This window comes from Caretta caretta, chromosome 26 (assembly GCF_965140235.1).
Source record: "Caretta caretta isolate rCarCar2 chromosome 26, rCarCar1.hap1, whole genome shotgun sequence".
In the NCBI taxonomy this organism is placed as follows: domain Eukaryota; kingdom Metazoa; phylum Chordata; order Testudines; family Cheloniidae; genus Caretta; species Caretta caretta.
In genome coordinates this window covers 5,126,388-5,141,576 of record NC_134231.1, presented here as the reverse complement: position 1 = coordinate 5,141,576, position 15,189 = coordinate 5,126,388, and the positions used below count along the sequence as shown (strand labels likewise).

The 15,189-nt window shown below is 45.1% G+C and overlaps 2 long non-coding RNA genes across 2 annotated transcripts in view; one reads left to right on the top strand and one right to left on the bottom strand.

Moving 5' to 3' along the window:
• Positions 1–2,047: 2,047 nt before the first annotated feature.
• LOC142070150 (uncharacterized) lies at positions 2,048–11,834 on the bottom strand. Its single transcript, XR_012666127.1, has 4 exons — positions 11,610–11,834; positions 11,053–11,191; positions 10,386–10,597; positions 2,048–4,013 (listed from the first exon to the last, which is right to left on the bottom strand). It is a non-coding gene; the product is annotated as an uncharacterized LOC142070150 (long non-coding RNA).
• LOC125626535 (uncharacterized) overlaps positions 6,313–15,189 on the top strand; it is a 33,470-nt gene continuing 24,593 nt past the window's right edge. Inside the window, exon 1 of the long non-coding RNA XR_007353794.2 lies at positions 6,313–6,444. This is a non-coding gene — a long non-coding RNA (uncharacterized LOC125626535). The remainder of the gene's footprint in view (positions 6,445–15,189) is intronic.

The window sequence follows — 15,189 nt, the reverse complement described above, 5'->3', positions numbered from 1 at the left end:
TTGGTTATGCGGCACAGAATATAAATTGCCACGTTGTCAGGCTCCAGATCAGAATCACTGGGTTTTAAGCAGAATCTCTCACATTGATGAAGTGGAGTGTAGTGTGCATCTGTAATAACTGGCTGTGGAGAAATATGCCTGAAAGTGGCTTTTTACCAAATGAAACGGCATGGGGGAATGGCTAGGGGTGGGCAAATAGGTTGTGGAAAAAATAAGAAGCCTCTAGAACCTTTAAGAGATCCCCAAATATTTGTTTACTTCTATTCTCCTCTCCCCACCCCCTCCCACTCAACCTCCAACTTCTGGTTTGCAGAGAGGGGTCAATATGCAGAAAGACTTTAGGGAAGGTTTTTCCAGCAGTATTTCTGGCCCCCCCTCATTGTGGACACAAAGGAAATCTCATGAGAGAGCCAGCACTTGGATACAGTGATGGGCACTGTAGTAGCTGGCTGGCTGGCTAGATTAATCACCATACAGATCTACAGATAGATGGGGTTTGCAGAGGGTTATGTAGGGGGATAAACAGACAAATGAGTGAGGTGAGTGACTCCTGAAAACTTAAATTTTTCCCCTGTCCCAGGGGTCGACCACAACATTTAGTTGCTCTAGAAACAGGCACGCCTCTCTCTAATAGAATAGGTGAATATTTAAGACTCCAGAATGATAGATGGTTTTTCTGCTAACCTGTTCGTTGTATTATAACTTCATCCTCCCAACCTCCCCCCCCCACATTATATCTTCTCTGTCCTGTCTGACCTATAGACCATAAGCTGTCAATGGCATAGACTGCCATCTTTGTTACTTGGCTGTCAACAGTGCCCTATGCTGCGTGGGTCATAACTGCCTCGGACAGATACGTGAGGGGCCCGGCTTTTTCTTTGCCAACACTTGTGTAGCTTGTCATGCTAGAAAGCCTCTGTGAATGTAATTGGATTGGATGGTACCTACCACCCATGGGGCTCTGATCCTTGATCTGGTTTCCTAGGCACTAGGGGGATTTCCAGGTGGTGTGCTCAACCGGACAGGGCCCAAGCAGGAAAGTCAGGACACGTAGATTCTACTCCCAGCTCTACCATGAATTTGCTGTGTAATCTCAAGTAAGTCATTTCCCCTCCCACCAGTTCTGTTGTCTATTGGATAGTGAGCTCTTTGGAGCAGAGACTCTCTTTCGTTTTGTTTATGAACAGTGCCTAGCATCATGGGGCCCTGATCTCAGCTGAGGGGCTGTGTACGAATAATAATGACAGATAGATAACCTCCATCCCAGCACTGCAGACCCCAGTGGGTTGGATAGTTCAGAGTAACTTGGCATGGGAGCCTGTCTGCTCATTTAAGGTGCCTTGGCATCACAGCAGAGAGCATTGTGGGTAATGGTACAGGCACCCTCTAAATACCTCTTTGAAGGAATGAGAGAAACAATGTGGCCATCTGCCCTCCTGTGCCTCATTGACACAAACTCTCTGATCCTGCCGGTAGCTCAGACTCCCTTAGAATCATAAAACCGTAGGGTTAGGAGGGACCCCAAGGATGGCAAGATGCAGGATTTCTTGTATCTAAACCATCCAAGACACAGGGCTATCCAGCTCCTTTTGAAAACCTCCAGTGAAGGAGCTCCCATAACCTCCCTAGGAAGGACACTTTCCCTAAGATTTAATCTAAATCTGCTGTGCTGTAGTTTGAACCCCTTGTCCTGCCCTCTGTGGCCAGAGAGAACAACTTTTCTCCATCTTTCGAGTAGCTGAAGACCACTATCATATCCCCTCCTTAATCTCCTCTTTCCCAAACTAAACATACCCAGTTCCTTCAGCCTTTGCTCATATGGCTTGCATTTGGATCCTTTCCAGTTCTTTACATCCTTTCTATGCATTAGTGATCAAAATTGGACACAGTACTCCAGCTGAGGTCAAAGTGCTGAGTAGAGCAGTTACTGTCACCTCCCGTGACTTGCATGCAATGCCTCTGTTAAGCAAATGCTATTTTAGATTGCATTTTTAAAAGTTTGTTTATTTATTTATTTATTGCAACAACATCACATTGCTGACTCATGTTGAGGTTGTGGTTCACCACAACTCCCAGATGTTCTGCTGCCCAGCCAGTTTTCCCCCAGTCTGTATTTGTCTTTGGTTTTTCTTCCCTAAGTGGTGCACCTGACATTTGTCTTTGTTGAATTTCATTTTGTTGTCTATAGCCCAGTCCTCCAACTTATCAAGATCCCACTGAATTTTAGCGCTATCCTCTGAAGCGCTGGCAACCTCCCCTAGCTTTCTGTCATCTGCATGAGAGAAGATCATGGGCTTGAGCTGTGCTATAGCTTCTTCCCACTGCCTTCAGGAGGACGCTGAGCAGGAGCAAAATCCCTCACACAACCCTGAGTAACCAGCATGAGCTCCTCTTCCCCAGCTAGACCCCTCTGCCTTGCAGCTTCTGAGAACCCTGGCTTGTTATAAGCAGGGCTCTGGGCAGAGTGCGAGTTCCCCCTTTTCAGCTACCCAGAGATGGCAGTTGCATGCAGAGTTTGGTTTGGGCTGGTCTCCGAATCAATTTTTCAGTGAGATGTGTTATCGCACACACACACAAAAAAGTCCATTAAATGTATAAACCCCAGACTGTATCTCCTCCTCTTAAAGGCTAAACTTATCTGCTGAGGCAGTAAACAGCTTGGGGTTTATAAAGTGTAATCAGGAATCGCAGTTCCCCTGTCGACGCAGGCAATAGGCATCTGTTCATTTGTTTTAATGAGATAAAACCCTCTCCAGAAGTCAGGGATACGTTCTCCAAATCTCTTTGCCTTCCTCTAACTTTCTCATTCCTGTCTGCCTGCGCAGCTCTGACTGCGCTTTGATTTATTTGGTGACTGCTGAGGGAGCCCTGGCAAGCCAAGATGTACGAGTCTCTTCCCCCTTCCCTGCTGCATGTGCATAGATATAATATACTGGAAGGTCTCCTTGAGGACATGGCTCTTTCTCCCTTTTACTTGTGGATGTCACTTTCAAAAGTTTCTGATGAAGAAAAAATAAGAATCAAGGCCAGTGATTAAAGAAAAGTTTAGAGAGGGCCGTGCAGGGACTTGCATATGAAATCAAGAGAAAACTAGGCTCTGTCTTGTGATTACTGCTGGCAACTGGGAGTCAGGACTCTTGGGTTCCCTCCCTGGCTTTTCAGGTGTCCTGCTGCGTAACTTTGATTGATCCTCCATGTCTCAGTTTCCCCCCTCCGTTAAACAGGGATAATGATGCTTGCACAGGTTGTGATGCTTCTCCTCTTTGTTTGATTTCCTCTAGTAGTGCAAGGTACAATAGACGAGAAGTACAAAGTATTAGCACTCCTGCTTTTGCAAGTGAGCATTCTCCTGCTCTTCGATCACTTTCCTTTTACCTGGAAATGAATATGCAACAGTTTCTTTGCAAAGTTAGGAAACAGCAGCTGCAGAATTCATTCCTAATGCGCTGCCTTGCAGAGAACCCAAGAATCAAATGATTCTTTTGGCAGTTCCCTTTGCTTAGTTCTGGAGGGCTGGGGCCTGATTCAGATCTCACTTACACCTCTGTAAGTTTTGTGACTTCCATGGAGTTGCTCCTGATTTACACCAGTGTGCAGACTTTATCAACTGCTTGGGGGTGAGGACTGTCCTTTGCTTCCTAGTTGTACATCCCCTCACACAATGGAGCTTGGTTGTACGTGGTGATAACAGCCACCATATTGTCTTGTGGTCAGTCAGACACTGTTGATGCTAACTGCTGAAATCGGGGTGTGGTGCCTTCCCTTCTTCCCTCCCCCTCCTTGATAACATCTCTTCTCAATGCTGGCATTCTGGCCGTGCAGTTCTGATTCATGACTGGAAACTATTGAATTGCTGGTTGGAATGCCAGAAAACGTCAATCATTATGTCACATGGTGACGACCTGGAGGGGTTCTTATGCAGGGATCAGACACAAGACCTCTGGGTCTTACAGCTTGAACTCAAGGAGCAGCCTCAGCACTGGGCTCATAAACGTCTTTATATGGTACAGCCACTAGAGGGGGACAAAGACATAATTGTCCTGATGTTACAGTAGGAAGAGAGAATTTGCCTAATCAGCAATAAAACCATGTGGACAACCAATTCTTGACAGCGGCAATGATTGGTAGAGCATCGCTGTGGTTATTTTTGCTTGGCCAGACTACATTTTCCATGATGCAATGCAGTATGTCATCTGTGCATTTGGTGTCATACATTGTGGGAGTCAAATCAAATTAATTAATGAGTATCTTAGCCCTGGGGCATAAGGCATAATTAGATAAATACATGATTTAAAATAAGCATAGCTCAATAAAATGCACACAGTTTAAAAAATACAAGATTACCCCTTCTCCCAAAATCAGTTCCACCTTTTAAATCAACCCCCACCTGAACGACAACACAATATACAAATGACAAGCGTTGAAAATACATTATTTGCATCGTGGGAGTTATGTGGACGTAGATGCATCATGGGAGATGGAGTCTGGTCCATGGAGGAGAATAGGAGTATCAGAAATCCAAACTATAATCCCCACGAGGCAACACCTCAAGGAAATACCATTTAAAGTTGAACTGACGTGAAACAAAACCTTTAGATTTGGGAATATTGAAATATTTCCTTTTGATTGAAAATACTGAAATGAAACATTTTTGTCACTTCTAAACAGAATTTTTTTAACTTCTTATTCTGCAAAAAATGTTGATATTTCAATTTTTGGAGATGAAAGCAAATGTTGAGATCAGAATTTTCCATGAGATGGAAATTTCAATTTTCCTTAGCTCTGCTGATCATCAAGTCTGACCCGCTTAATGCAGGCCAGAGAATTCCATTCCAAGTTATGGGCTCAATTCTGGTCATTCCTGCATTGAGCCCCCAGCTTCTGTCTGTGTTACAGCATTTCTTTTAGCTATTACCAGCAGGAGAGTGAGTTTGTGTGTGTATGGGGGTGGGGGGGATGTGAGAAAACCTGGATTTGTGCAGGAAATAGCCCGACTTGAATATGTAAAGAGTTGTCACTTTGGATGGGCTAGCACCAGCAGGAGAGTGAATTTGTGTGGGGGGGTGGAGGGTGAGAAAACCTGGATTTGTGCTGGAAATGGCCCACCTGATGATCACTTTAGATAAGCTATTACCAGCAGGACAGTGGGGTGGGAGGAGGTATTGTTTCATATTCTCTGTGTATATATAAAGTCTACTGCAGTTTCCACGGTATGCATCCGATGAAGTGAGCTGTAGCTCACGAAAGCTCATGCTCAAATAAATTGGTTAGTCTCTAAGGTGCCACAAGTACTCCTTTTCTTTTTGTGAATACAGACTAACACGGCTGTTACTCTGAAACCTGTCTTTTAGAAAGGTGCACACAACCTTGATGTAAAGACTTTGAGAGGTGGAGAATCCAACACCTCCCTAGGTAAGCTGTTCCAGGGATTAATTACCATCTCTGTATTCCTAACCTGCATTTGTGATGATTTTAGGATGCTGCATGTTTAGTAAGGTTTCAGAGTAGCAGCCATGTTAGTCTGTATTCGCAAAAAGAAAAGGAGTACTTGCGGCACCTTAGAGCCTAACCAATTTATTTGGGCATAAGCTTTCGTGAGCTACAGCATCCGATGAAGTGAGCTGTAGCTCACGAAAGCTTATGCTCAAATAAATTAGAGACTAACCAAGGTGCCACAAGTACTCCTTTTCTTTTTGCATGTTTAGTAGGAATTGAGCTGAAAGTAGCAGCAGATGAGAACAACTTTTGGTCACAGACCAGAATGTGGAAGGAAATTTAAATTAAAAAGCTAAGTGGGAATGGGCCTAACTGTTTTTAAGTATCAAGCCAGTTGCATGCACAGGTAACATTCTTCCTTCACATTGTGCAGGGCACCTGGGAGCCAGCTATGGTTTAATTGTATTGCTTTAATTTTACCAATGAGATGCCTTGAGGCAGATGCACATGAAAGAAGATTATGATGCAGGAGAGTTCCTCTTCTTGTTTACCTATTGAAAGAGTGTTTCCTTGGTGCTTTTGCCTTCAGGGTAAAATGCAAGAGATGAGGAAAATGAGTCTGTATTATGGCTGTGCTCGCACAGAGGCAGGAATTTGTGTATCAATGAATTGGTTTTTAGTACTCCCCTGCCAGCAAGATTATTACTCTCCCCATTTGGCAGGTGGGAAAACAGAGGCATGGAACAATGACGTGACTGGACCAGGAACTGAACCAGATCTCTGTGCATGTGGTGGTCTTCACACTAGTGCAAAGTAACCTTGTGTTAAATAAATGAATTCTTGAGTTCTTAACTTTGCATCCCTCCCACAGGTGGCTCATGTCTGCACCAGGCAACTCTCTGTTCTGCTGAGCTTCTGGAGACTTGTTGTGCTATGTCATGAGGGACCATTTGAACTCTTCAGCCACACCCCACACCCTCCAATAACAGCAGCTGCTCCATTCAGAAGGTAGGCTTGGATTCTTTAAAGGAATGGTCTATGGATTTCAAGGCCATGAAACTGTTAGAGAGATGCACGCTGGGGCTGATTCTTCTTCAGAGGAAATCTCCCAGTCCATAAATATCTCCACTAAAATGCAGGACTAAACATAATGTATAAAAGATGGAATAGAAGATATATTATGCTATTGCATAGCAATCCTGTCTGTGGGAATTTATCACTGTACTACATTCCCTGTTAAAAGAGGTTCTGCTAGCTGATGGAGGAGTTCAATTTATCATGTATCTGTTGCAAACCATCAATATTATGGCTTACCTATTTAAATTGGAAATGAGACCAAAGCTTTTGACTATTAGGTTGGCGGCCTAGAAGTTGAGCACTAAAAAGTAAATTGAACATCCATCTTCATTTATTCCAATGGACAATGTGTGTTCAGGAGAAGCTGTAGGTCAGGAGTGCATTGGCAGAGTTGTGTCTTGGTCCAGGACTGGAATAGAAATGGTGCTTCTGGTTGTATGTAGGTGTCTGGGGGGAAGGTCCCAAGACTGAAATAGTAAGGGGTGCTACTGCTCAGGATTGAAAGGATCCATGGAATGGAATTGCAGGGAGGGCTGCAGGCCAGGAGCTGGTTATTTAATATAGCTACAGAATTGGGTCAGGCCTAATATCTACATGAGCAATTCACATGCTCAATGAAAACACAACAGAAATAATTACAAATGCTTATCAATTGAGAATATTTTAATCAATATGCCAAAAGTGGGCTCTCTTCTTCCCTTTCCTCATTCTGCCCAAATAGGTGGTTGAGGAAATGGATCACCTGTAGGCCCAAGGAGGTTCTAATCCAGGCTTGAGATCCCATGGGGTATGCACCTGGAAGTTAGGACTCCTGTTCTCAGGTACTGATTTGGGCAAGTCACTTTTCTTTGTGCCTCAATTTCTCTGTCTGTAAAATGGGGATAAGTGTTTGCCTCTACCACACCCATGGGTGTTCTGAGCCTTAAGTAATTAATGTTTGTGATGTGCTTGGAGATCCTCTGGTGGAAGGTGCTACAGCTAGGCAAAGTTTGTTTTTTATTTCTTCTATTGGCACCAGCTAGCCCTGCTGATTTTTTCTTTAGAGAAGTTAAATGGAACACAAATGCAGACGTGAACACCCACACAAAGACCTGAGTGCCCCTGTGTGCATGTGCGTGCACACATCCAAATTTGGACACACTTAGTCACAGATTAAACTACTAGCCCAGATCCATTTTGGGGCACTCCAGGGTAACCCATCAGCTAGACAAAATTCATTACTATCACCTGTTGGGTGGGTAGATGCACATGTTGGAAGTGGTGTGTTTTTCTATATCATACACTGTTAAAATATTTGTTGTTTTTTTCAGATTGGATGCTCAAAGGCCATAACTCATAGAAACATAGTTTGTGACCAAAATAGGCAGAAAACTTCAAAATACAATTGCTATGTACTCAAGAGTAGTGTTTTGGAAAGAGCATAAAATATTTAGCCCCAGCTGACTTTTTTTTTTTTGGTTTTGGTTAAAGCAAGTCTGTAGTCATGTAATACACTAAAATATTTGTAGAATGGACTAATCTGGAAAATGTTTTTTGTGCTATTTTTATGAAGTTACACAGATAAAACCTCTATTTTTGATATTATCGGCTTGGCCACAGACAAGTCTAAAGTGCACCTGGTACAAGTATAATTCCTTTTTTTTCCAATCACAGTACATGGAAACAACTTCTACTAAGCATCATTACTGTTATATATAAAAGACACTCTACAGCCCTTCTCTAACTCCTACATGTACCTTTGTTGCTCATACGAGTACATGGGTATAACTATGAGCTACTGAATGTCTAATGCTTAGAGCTATGTTTACTCACAAAACAAGTAAGTTATAATGCTGCCTGCATTGACAAGAGTACAGCCCTAAGGGCAAAGAGTTAGATTTCATCACTGTGGGGTTTGTGCCCTGTTTCCTCAGTGTAGAACTCACAACCAACCCATTATCAAGTGTAAACTCCCCTTGGGCATCATAACAGCCTTAACCTGGAGTCATGGATGGTTCCTGTGGGTACTCTGATAAATGGTTGGTTACTCTGTCTCAAAGGACTGGTCACTTAGCCCAGACCTATTGTGCTTTAGGTTTCACACCAAAGACAATGCTGGGAGCCAATCCTATAGTAAATTATTTGAAGATTTATTAAATAGGAAAAGGAAATTAGAGAGTTAATTTACAAGGTTCAGGCAACCAAACAAAGGAGTTACAATCTGAAATTTCAAAAGCTAATTTAGACTTCTATAATCAAACTCTATTTGTCCATTGGGGCTAATTCATTATCGTTCTGGTTAGGTCAACTCTGTCCAAAGTAATGGTCCTAAGTTATTAAGCCATCAACAGGCAGAGATGTAGCTACCTCCAGGACTGTCATATCATCTTTGATGTGTGAGCATGTCTGAGTGTTTCTGCTCTTTGCCCTTAAAACTGCTCACAATGTAGGTAATTGGAGCAGGCTTAGTAACCTGTTATTACTGATGACCTACCACAGCTGACTTTTCACCCTTTTTCCCTTGGGCTGGGGGGAAAAAAAAAATCACAAAGCTAGGGGGGAAAGTGAGCATATTCACTCAGAATGCATCTTACTAGCCATCTCCTGAGCTGCCCAAAACCCACTAGTCCCAGCATGAACAAACGTTCACTTTGGTTCTACAAGGTGGGGCTGTTGGAGCAAGACATGGAACGCCAACAGGTACAAGACACACACAGGCTGCACTAGCATCTAGAAGTAAACTTTCAATGTTCTCTAAAATTAAATACAGATCCTTGACCCCAAAGCCTTCTCTGAGCACACAAATTTCCAAGCCAGCCTGACTCTACGCATTATAGAGCACTTTAAAGTTCAGAGCCAGACTGGCCTGAACAGGTACGCCAGCTTGAAGACCCAGAATTGCATCTGGGGTAAAATTTTGGGCTCACGGAGCCCCTTTCCTCTGATGTGTTTTTACATTGGACAAACCACCCAGGGAACTCCAGCATCAATGTCGATGCAGTTTGGAGCTGGGGTGTGAACTGCAATGACTGCTCAGTACAGGTCACAGCTGCACAACACAATGTCAGGGAGCTAAGGACGGGCACACTGTCTGTCTGCGCCCCAGGCACCTACATCCCCTTGTGGCTCTGGTTGTGTGTGCCTAAGTCCCAGTGTTAGGCACCACTGCACTCCACAAAAACTGCTCCTTGGCCCCTGCCCAACCCTGGAGGCACCTGGCATCAGATGCCTCTGCACATGTGTACTACTCTCACCTAGGCACCAGAGGTCTAGCTCATGCCTCAGGCCCCAAACCTGCATGTCTTCCCCAAGGGACTTGCTCTGGGAGGTATGCTCAGTGGCTGCCTCACTCCACATAAGGCAGTTGTGGGGAGACAACCATTGAGCTAAACATCAGGGAGGCTGAGACACCCACCTAGAAGACAGGAGAGACTTCTCTCTGTGTGATGAGAAGAGGAACAGCTCTCCCTCCCAATCTATAGCCCAGGGATGTGGTAGATGCTGGTTTAATTATTTTCACTGCCTCCTGGGGAAAAGGGATTTTAGTATGGAACTGCTGTCTTGAGTGAGGTGCTACTGCCTAACAACGGAAGTAAGGGGTATTCTGATGTGGGTTTCTCTGGTTGAAGCTGTTCCACTTCAACTAGTAACTGGGGCAGGGCAAAGCAAAGCACAACACAAGCAGGAGAAGCCCTTTATAGCACTGTGGTGAGGATGCTCAGCTGAGAGCATGAAAACCTTGGTTTAATGCCCTAATCAGGCAAAGGGATTTGAAGAAGGAGCACCCTCAGCCTTGCCTCTTGAAGCTGTTCCACTTTAACTAACTATTAATTGGGCCAAAGCAAGACACAGGTGTGAAAAACCCTCTATAGGGCAGTGGTTACAGCACTCACCTGGAACGTTGGAGAAGAACTTGGTTCAATTCCTCTCTCCGCCAGCAAAGGGGTTTCATTTAAACAGAAAGCTTCCTTTCCTGTTGGAGCTGTTCCACTTTATTAACTGGGGCAGCCCACGCCACTTAGGATCTCTCTGTAGTCCAGCGGTTTGGATGCTTGCGTAAGAGGTGGGAGATCCTTAGAGTTTCTGCTTCAAATCCTGCCTCTGCCTGTTAAGGAAGATTTGGAATAAGGACTTCCTACCTCTGAGGTGGCAGATTCCTGTTTAAGTCCCCTCTCTTTCTCCCAGAATCAGCTCTCTAATGAAAATTGCTGTTGTATATCCTATAGAAGCCCATAACGAAAACTACCACTTTATTTTCCAGTGGCTACTAACTGGCGCTAGGCGGACTTGATCATTGCTTACAAGTGTACTTAGACACTCTGGGGCTGGGGGCTATTGAACACCAGAGGTAGTCAGCCAGATAGCTGGCTGGGTGGCTCAGAGATTAAACGAAAGGGTCTGTAGCCTATTAACATTCTGAGCCATGTTGCTTCACCATCCCCAACCCCCTGCTACTAGGGCATCTTAAATTAGGACAGCTCAAGACTTTCCCACAGGTGCCATGATAGTAGGGAGGAGATCTAGCTTCCAGGCTCCACATTTCCCTCAGATTGACCTCACCTGAATCCCACAGCATCAGGACCAGAGCCCAAGAAACTTTCCAGAGAAGCGCATCTTTTATGGAGCGTGGCTCAGCTGCAGTCACAGTCATCTGAATGTTGTCCTCAGACAGTTTCCACTCACCCCAGCTTGCCTGCAACTGTGAATAAATCCTTGTTGAATCAATCTCGCTCTCACACACACACACCACACAGAGTACCTCTTGTGCAGGCTCTGCTTTTTAATCTCCCGTGGCTCCTCTCTCTTATTTCACTCACTTTTATGCTCCAGTGCAAGGAGTAAAATGCTCCATAAAAGCTTCACTACACGGCCTGTGTTCACCATTGTCAAGCTCCAGAACTGGGGATGTAAAAGTTAGGCAATGGAAAAAAATCAATCAATCAATCATGATGGGATTTATATAGCTCCCTGTGTGCGAAAGCCCAACAAGCACTCTACATTTTAATCAGTGCAGAACCATATCAAAACTCCTTCAAAACATAGAAAAGACCAACCAAAACCACAGACGGTGCAGCTTTAGGTTCTGTCTGCTTGTTCTATCCATTTAAGGTACTTACCTGCCCATGGTCACCACAGGATCTGAGCATCTGACACACTTTAATATTGTTGCCCCGTTTTGACCTGAGAGGCTGGTCAAATTTCAGAGCCTTAGAGATGTTATGGTCTGGAGTAGAAATTGATGAGAGTCTGGTATTTTCTTTGTACAGTCCTTGAAAATAAAAAACGTTGTATCAAAGTCCTGCTCCTCCGAACACAGGAGGAGACAAAAATAAAAGGAGCAGTTTCTTAGCCCCCAAGCCTCTTTAGCCAACACCAGACCCAAGAGCTCGCTCTCTCTAGCTTTCCCCAGGGTCAAACACACACTGTGCTCACAGGCTCCTGCTTGGCTTTCTCTCTGTGTGTGTGTCTCTCTCACACACACCCAGGATTACAAAATCCCAGTGAAAACCACCATCTGAGTGGGGTTAGTGTCTGGGCAGATTTTATTAGGCTTTTTTTTTTTTTTTTAAAGGTGTGGGCCCTTATGTGTTTCTTACAACTATTTTAAGTGATGGGCCTGTCCACTCATCAGTTTGAAGGAGGCTTGAATTCAACCCGTAACAAGGTTTCACCCAGGCTCACAACACTATATTTATCCCAAGAACCCCTGATGAGGTAGGGCTGTACTATTATCTGCATTTTACAGATGGGAAAATTTGAGGCATAGATCCTCAAAGGTATTTAGGGTGACCAGATGTCTCAATATTATTGGGACCATTCTGATATTAGTTGCGTATATAAGACAAAGCCCCTATTCCCACCACCACCACCGAAAAAAAAAGTGTCCCGATTTTTCACACTTGCTGTCTGGTCACCTAGACAGGGATGGTGTCCGTAGCCTCTGTTTGCCAGAAGCTGGGAATGGGTGATGGGGGATGGCTCACTTGATGATTCCCTGTTCTGTTCATTCCCGCTGAAGCACCTGCCATTGGCCACCGTTGGAAGACAGGATACTGGGCTAGATGGCGCTTTGGTCTGACCCAGTCTGGCTGTTCTTATGTTCTAAAGGTATTGAGGGTATCTTCTATTGATGTAAATGGGGCTTAAATACCTTTCAGGCTCTCAGTCTAAGTGACTTTCTCAAGGCCACAGGGGAAGTCTGTATTAAAACAGGGACTTGAACCCAGGTCTCCCAAGGAAATCACTAGGAAATCCTTCCTCTCTATCATGTAGTGGAATGGGTGGGCTCTTGGCTTACCATTTAGGAGATCTAGGTTCTGCTCCTCTCTTAGACTGTAAGTTCTTTGGGGCAGGAACTGTCAGGCCTGGTGGCTGGAGCAGTGGTCAAGAACAGGTACCAAGGTTTGACGCTGAACGCAGAGTCAGCACTAGGCTGAGAGCAGCACTGAAACCAGGATCCAGGGACAGGCCGTGAGTCAGAACATGGAACAGAGTCTGTAGACAAGACAAACCAGGATCATAGTCAGAAGCCAGGTTGGAGTCATTCTAAGGGTCTGGGCATCAGGAGGTGGGTACAGGGCTGGAGCAAGGTCAGAGTAGGACATGCTGAAGCACTCTGGGACAAGGTTCAGGCAGGGACAGGATCAAGGGCAGGCTGGAAAACTAGGGAGTCTGCAACACCGTGAGGTAGCTGGAGGTTTCCTAGCTGAGCAGTGCTGCTGCACAGACTAACTTGCGGCTCTGGCGGCGAGAGCGAAATCCCTGTGCCTGCGGGCATCTGACCCAGCCCCTGCCCCTGGACAGGCTGCTGCAGCATGCCCGAGAGGTGGACCACTGCAGGCTTTGCTTGAGCAACGAGTCAGTGCAGCCGAGTTGCTGCAGGCTGCCTGAGAGCTGCATCACTGCAAGCTCCACTGAGGCGCTGTTGCAAGTGAGCGGCGCTGGCCCAGCAGTGGGTTTGCCTCACAGGCACTATATTTTCATTAAAAGAGTTTCAAAGGTACAAATGGGAGTTAGGCGCCCACCGGCCATTGACTTTCATGGGGATTTGAGGTCCTAAGTGCCCTTTAAAGTCTATCCCTCTATAGCACCTACCCCAATGGGGACCTTATCCTTGATTAGAGCATCTCTGTGCTACCCAATAAATCGTAACACAAGTGAGAAATGTAGAGAGCTCGGTTGAGCTTATCATAAAAGGAGATTGAGCCGGGACTTAATTATGGTGCATCAGTACCTTCATGGGTGCTAAAGGGATCTCTAATCTAGTGGAGAAAGACATAAGAACCACCAATGGCTGGAAGCTGAAGCCAAACAGATTCCAACTGGAAAGAAGAGAGAGATGTTTTAACAGAGAGGGTGATTACCTTCTGGAACAAACTGCCCATGGAACGGTGGAGTCTCCATATTCAGACTGGATGCCTTTCTGGAAGATAGGCTTTAGTCAAACACAGGGGTAACAGGGTGAAATGTAATACAGGGGTCAGAGTCGATGATCTAATGGTCCCTTCTGGCCTTAAGCACTATGAATCTAGGTGGCCTTATATTATTTATTTTCTCCCTTTCTCTCTTCATCCCTACCTCTCCCCCACTCTGCACATGACCCTATAATAATTGATCTATGTCTGCCCATACCAGATTCTCCATTCCATGCGCTATACCAGAAACAGCAGATTTTTGCTCAGGTTGTTACCTAGCTCCCCAACCGGCTATGCTCTAGGATGTTGATTCAGTTGGCTTCCAAACCCAGTCCTTCGGATGCTGCTGCTTCGCTCTGTCTCATCAATCATTGATTTCGCTGTGTACTCTGTTTAAAAAAGAAAGAAATCAATATTACACTAGATAAGGCTGAAGGCAACAGCACAAGGCAGGGCCAAGGGGCGAACAAAATGCAAAGGACAAGAAGCCGAGCTCCAAATTGAGCGGCAACATCACAGGAAGGATGGAGCAGAAAAAAGAGTGGTTGACAGAGGCAGATGAATGGAATAACAAAGGAAGAGAGAGAGAGAGAGAGTGTGTGTACACGCTATACAGACACAGATTACAAATAGATATGGAGAGGGGGCAAGAAGCTATACAACCAAAAGTCACTCCTGACCCAGTGGCCTGTGAGATCCTGGGACTACTGATCCCATCACAGAAACCAGCATCAGAACTGGTACTAACTGTCCCTCCTCTCGGTTGAGAGGTGAAGGAATGAATGGGTCATGGAGACTGGACTCCTCCTCACTGACTCTAGCTGGCATTCCAGTCAGAGAGGCCTTTTATACAGTGTAGTTCCACTTTGCACTTCTCTACGGCCTCCCAGCTGTGAAGCTCAAAGCATTCTACAGACATGAAGGAATTCAACAGGACAGTGCCCCTTTGGAAGAAGGGAAGTATGATGTTCCCCTTTTAACCAGTGGGGACACTGAGGTACATAAGGATTAAGGGCCAGATTTTCGAGACAGCTCAGCACTGTGGGGACTGAGATCTTTTGAAAAATCTGTCATTAGGTGTCACCAAGGGGCCTGCTTGGTGAACTCTTTTGAAAGTCTGGCCCTATGTGACTTGCCCATGGTCACATAGCCAGTTGCGAATGTAACCTGCGAGTCAATGTGTGTTACCAATCCCCCTTTGTGCCCAATCTACAGAGGCTCTCAGGAGCCCTGGCTCTCTAGCCCATGTTATCACAAGTCATGCTTTCAGCTTTGGCAGTCC